The sequence below is a fragment of the Buteo buteo genome, chromosome 9 (assembly GCF_964188355.1).
Source record: "Buteo buteo chromosome 9, bButBut1.hap1.1, whole genome shotgun sequence".
NCBI lineage: Eukaryota > Metazoa > Chordata > Aves > Accipitriformes > Accipitridae > Buteo > Buteo buteo.
Genome location: NC_134179.1, coordinates 15,834,037 through 15,840,036, shown reverse-complemented (window position 1 = coordinate 15,840,036; position 6,000 = coordinate 15,834,037).

The window sequence follows — 6,000 nt, the reverse complement described above, 5'->3', positions numbered from 1 at the left end:
ACAGACAACTCACTAACTTCAAAGCTTCCTGTCTTAGCTAACAAGAAACAAATTACTTCCCCAGTGACTCCTCTCAAGGGAGTAACTCAGGATAAACCTGTGATATTTGCATTAATTCATCTTTAAACATAAAGCGGAATAGATTCCATTTCTTTAATATATTTTCACATTATTTAAATGGACTTCTTTTAAAAGCCAGTAACATGTTTGCTTTGGGGATATTTTGCATTTATATTTACCTTTTGGCTGGCAGTTCATTTTATAGGAAGATCTGTTGGAACTAAAGCAGGTGAGGATTACAAAGATTTTAGAAAGGATTTACATCTGAGGCCACTTTCATCCTGATTTTCAGTAATGCTACTTTTCTCAGTTTAGTGACATTTAAGGATATTGGAAATCTTCCAGTGACAGAGCGCACCAGCAATCTCGGCTGCCTGAGGAAAGCAGGGCTTTACTGCGCTTGTCCTGATACCTGATGCCTATAGAGCAGTTTTGATCAGCAGATATCAAAGCACTTTGCAGAGGCGCTCGATTTCATCCTCCCATTTTTGCAGCAGGGGAAACAGATATGAGGAGTGAAAGGAACAGTATTGTTTGAAGGCCAGCAAAAGAAGAGTTAATTTTTTTTCTTGTTTGTTCACAACAGACACCATAGATTACAAGGTGCTCACTCACTCTGTCCTCTCCAGTTATGTCAAAGTATAGAGACCATTATTACAGTATTCTTGCACTACCTAGTCTTGTTTTAGGATTCACTGTCCAGTTACCTATACTACCCTCTGCTGCTGGGGGAACTCTGCAGCATAGCAGGTATAAAAGGGGACCACGTATCACGCCAGTGCACAGTCAGCATCTTCTAGTTTAATCTGACAGTAAAAGTGGATGTTAGTAAGATGCTGTCAATGGAAGGACCTGAGGCACGATTCAATTCTGGACAGAAGAGTGTATGTATGCGCAAATCTGTGAGATTGTGTAAGTTCAGACATCCATCAAACTGAAGAAAAACCTTTCTGGGGCTGAGCCGCCAGCAACTCTTCAGCCCAAAGAGCTTCCAGGCTCCAGGCACCCTCTCATAGGATTGCTGTGCTGAGAAGAGAGCTGTTGTGCTGTTTTCATTCCTGACCTAACCCACAGCAGCAACAGTCAGTATCAGCGATGACACCCCATCGCCTGAACAGCTGCATCATTCCTAGCTTTTGTTTTATCTTCTGATTAGCTGCAAGAAATTAGCTATCACACAGAAATCAGACTGACTGTTGTGGTTTAACCCCAGCCAGCAACTAAGCACCATGCAGCCGCTCACTCACTCCCCCCCCATCCACTGGGATGGGGGAGAAAATTGGGAAAAGAAGTAAAACTCATGGGTTGAGATAAGAACGGTTTAATAGAACAGAAAAGAAGAAACTAATAATGATAATGATAACACTAATAAAATGACAACAGTAGTAATAAAGGATTGAAATGTACAAATGATGCGCAGGGCAATTGCTCACCACCCGCCGACCAACACCCAGCCAGTCCCCGAGCGGCGATTCGCTGCCCCCCCCTTCCCAGTTCCTAAACTAGATGGGACGTCCCATGGTATGGAATACACTGTTGGCCAGTTTGGGTCAGGTGCCCTGGCTGGGCATGAGAAGCTGAAAAATCCTTGACTATAGTCTAAACACTACTGAGCAACAACTGAAAACATCAGTGTTATCAACATTCTTCACATACTGAACTCAAAACATAGCACTGTACCAGCTACTAGGAAGACAGTTAACTCTATCCCAGCTGAAACCAGGACACTGACTCACATTACATTGTTTGGGAACAGTATTCCTGCAAAGATTCTCTTAAGGCAGACAGGAGGTTCTGCATTTTTTAATAAAGTTCACAACTAAATATTATGAAGTGCTGGGGGGCGGGGGGGGGGGAATCAACACCTTGATCGCTAGGTAAATGCTTTTGAGTTCTTTAATGGCTTTAAGATTTACTGTTTAGCAACTCCAATTCTTATTATGTGCAAATGTTTCCTATATTAACAGAAGAGTGCTTTGTGGGTAGTGAATGGGAAACAGGACATCAATTTAACGGGGCCATTTGGGGTTAGCACAAAATGACAGAACAGCAGGAAGTGGTTAAAAGCTTCCCCCTCAGCAATCAAAGCCCTGCAATTTTGAATCTTTTCCTCCAATCAAGTAGTGTATTGATGAGAAACCAGTTCTGATAATGACCTTTGAAAGACTTCATTCTGGCCTTCTGGGGTAACTCATTTCTCTAACTATGGCGTCCTAACAGGAGCTCAGCAAAAGCACGTTATCTACACAATCACTTGAGCAGCATGACAAATGGCAGAAACCAAGGGTAGGAGATTTCTTTTCCCTTAACTTGGCTGACTTTTTTTTCCTTTCAAGGGTCCTGATCTCAGCCTGACTATGCAAGTATTGCTTTTTCTATGCGCATCTTCCTCTCTCCTACCTGTCTATCCCGGCTCATTGAAATTATGGATAGACTATCCTTATAATTCATCAGTCCTACTGTAACCTAATGCGATAGTTCCTTCCTGTGTTGCATTATTTTTAAATTTCATTCTGTAAGCCTGCCTCCCAGATCAAGTCACACTCACATTTCATTCCAAGCTTTAGTTCAATTAATTTCACTTTTTTGGCAGTGCTGAAAAGAAACTCTCCTTCTTACAAAGGCAGACGTGGAATGCTGAATGCCAGCTTTCCTAGGTGGGAAACAGTAGGTGTTTGCTCTCAGCCCTGCTAATGTTGGGAGTCATATTTCATTACACGAAAATACACCTTCAACCAGTGACGACAAGCCTGCCAGTGCAGACTGCGTTACTGGAAAATGCTAGGAAGGAATCAAAACAACACAGTATCTTTCAGCTGATTTTACTGACCATTGCACAACTCACCTTTAGAGCTCCAGTTTTCAGTTTTAAGCCTCTGCCTTTTCCCAGTACCCCAGAACTAATGATACCCATGCTCACTGTGACTGCTCTGTTGGGGAGTTTTGCTTATAAAATGGGAACAAAAATGACTGCCACGAGCTGGTAGGAGCCCCAACTTTTAAATATCTCATGTTGCACTTCAATGATTTTTAAAGCTCCTAATACCAGCTCAGAAATGCCATGAAATGGTGACCCAGTATGAACTCACTCTGTCAGTTCATATTTGTTCAAAACATCAGCAGGCTTTATGCTGGATTTGGGATCATCCACCCCCTCCCCCCCCTTAGTTGGCAGACAGGTGACACAGAAATCACAGAACCTGCAGAGGCTGTCCTGTGTGCCCCAGCTACTTCACCAGAAAGGCATCATGTTGAGCCCATGCCCGATTCACATCAAATTGGTACAAGTATTTTATAAGTGAACACAGCACCCTGCTACTGCCGTCCTTGGAAACACAGTGAGAGTGCAGGGAAAGCTTCCTTTCCCAGCTGTGTCTTAGGACTCCTGCTCCTTGCCATCCTATAAGGAGCCAACAAAGACTGTGTGTAGAGGGGTGAAGAAGAGTGCTTGATATGACAGCTACAGGTTATATTTGAAAATTGTTTTCCTAAGCAGGGTCTGCCAGCCTGCTCATGCCCTGGCACTGAGGAGGAAAAACATCTTATGTAGCACATATTGTAAAGAAACTACTGTATGAAGCATGGAGGACAAAGGCAAAAACATGTATGGGCTTTATTCTAAGGCAGCAAAACAACTTCTCCCTTTGTACAGTCTAGGAAAGTCTCAAGCATAAGCAACTTTAAAAAATCATTTAAATAGTTGTCATGACTATATTCTTACCTTATGTCTGTTGATTTGGCTCCCATAATGCCCGAATAGTTCTCCTGAAGCCAGTTTACTGTCTATTGTCTGCATCTGATAAGAGCTGTTATTTCTGATTAGATACTTTTTCTCTGTACTCCAGATCCCTGACCTTCATTTCTCTGCCTCTGCATCACTTCTCCCTAAGCACTAACAGTGTCTGATGCAAGTACCACTATTAGCATGCCCTGGTGGGTAAGAAGAAAAACAAGAACATGTCACACCTTAGCTTAAGGCTGCAACAAAAGGGCAATATCCTCAGATCTGGAAGTGCCTTTATATTGTGCTACCCCCGTGCTCTGGAAATTCTGCAGGATTTCATATTTCTAAGCTAAACAGAGTTCCTTGGTTCTTTTATTCATAAAAAGTCCCCCTACAGAAGCAAGCCAGACATACCAAGCTCCAGCTCTCCATGAATTTAATTTATTGCATCACAACTTCCTAAGAACAAGGCATTAGAGAAGAAAGCAGATGATTCCATGGATGCTTTTAAGGTAGACATGAGTCCTGCCCTCCACCACCTCCCCTGAGCCCACTGCGACGGTTGACTTTGTAAAGACAGAAGCATGAATTAGCCTTTGCAGAATCACAATTCTTATACCCTACAAAAAACGTGAATTAATGTTCATTTTTCCTTTTAAGCATGACCAGGAATTGGCTGGAGAAAGTGAGGCTAGGGAACAGCCCCCCCCCGCCCCACCATGCTGGGTCAGCACATCCAGGAGAGCTTGCAAGCAGCTCACCAAAGCATTGGGATGTCCCATCCTCACTCAGCCAGTCTTTTCCACCAGGTGCTTCCACTCCCCTCAGCCTCAGAACACAGGGAATGGGTGGGCTTCGATCACATGGAAGGCAGCTCAAGGTAGAGGAGAGCTGGAGACTCTCCCAGAATAACAGTCAAATGTAAAATAGGGTTGACAGTTGTAAACAATCACATGCCATTCAGCAGCCCCGCAATAACATTCCGTCACTGAGAGCATTATGATACAGGATCCCAGTTCTTCAGTTCATGAAATCAGCTTACGAAAGCCCTGCATTCGGGAGCTTCTACTCCTGTCTTCACACAGTGGTCCCCCATTGCATTTTATGCCTTCCAATTCTGCATGGCTGCTGAATTGCTAGACACGATGTTCAGCACATGGTTGCTGTCAGCATAAGGTAACACAAGGTGTTTCACCCTCAGGGAAATGGAAACCCTTCCTTTGTACTTAACCACAGCATCACCACTGAAGATATCTCCCCATGCAAACCCTTGTTTGTTGTTAGGCTATAACCAGCTGTGGCTATTTTTGAAATGCTGATGCTCCCCAATCAGCACTTAACGTGACTGTGAAGCTTTAAAATGAGATCTAGAAAATTGCATTCTGCTAGTATGTGTTCAAACGTATACCCCATTGGACCAGGATGGAGGATCCCTGAAGGCCAACTATGTTATCTTTGTCTATAGAAAACAATTAGAAAGCTAATTTAAAAATGTTACAATTAAAGGCTTAATATAAATACATTTCTGATGCTATCAACAAGCTCGGCAGACATCAAGAAGCTCTTTCAAAATACCAGTGCCTTCAAGCAAAATAGCTGGTTTTGTTTTTCCTTCATGCTGAACAGACTATGGGCAATTTACACACACTTTCTACTCTTAAAAATACTTTATCCATACTATGCATTTTATGGGCTATGAATTCCATACACAGATTGTAAAAATCTACATAAAGCCTCATACAGATTTACTGTTCTGCCTATAGATTCATGGCTGAAGAAAAAACTACTAGTAGAAAAGCTTGGGGGCAGGCATATAAAATCTGATCAGCAGGAGTTTTGTAAGATTCAATAGAAAGGTTTCTACCTGTATTTTAGATAATCAGATTACAGTGGGATTTCAAAATTAATTTTCCTTTCTTGGGCAGTTTTATGTTGTGTTTTGGGAATAATCACACAAATTGAACACTGCAAATGAAAATTCTGGTTTTATTGAGGTCACTAGGGCAACTCCTACTGATTTCAATTGGGCCAGGGCCTCGGTTTATGGGCAAGTCTTGGGGAGAAAATAAATTCAGACTTCTGGAAATGGAGAAGCATGCCCAAAAGCCTTTTTTAAATTTTATTTTGAACATGGTCACACTGCCATGTGAGAAAGCAGTTCCTTTCATTGCCTTCAGGAAATCAGCAGGTGTTCCTGCTCACACTGATTGCTTGCA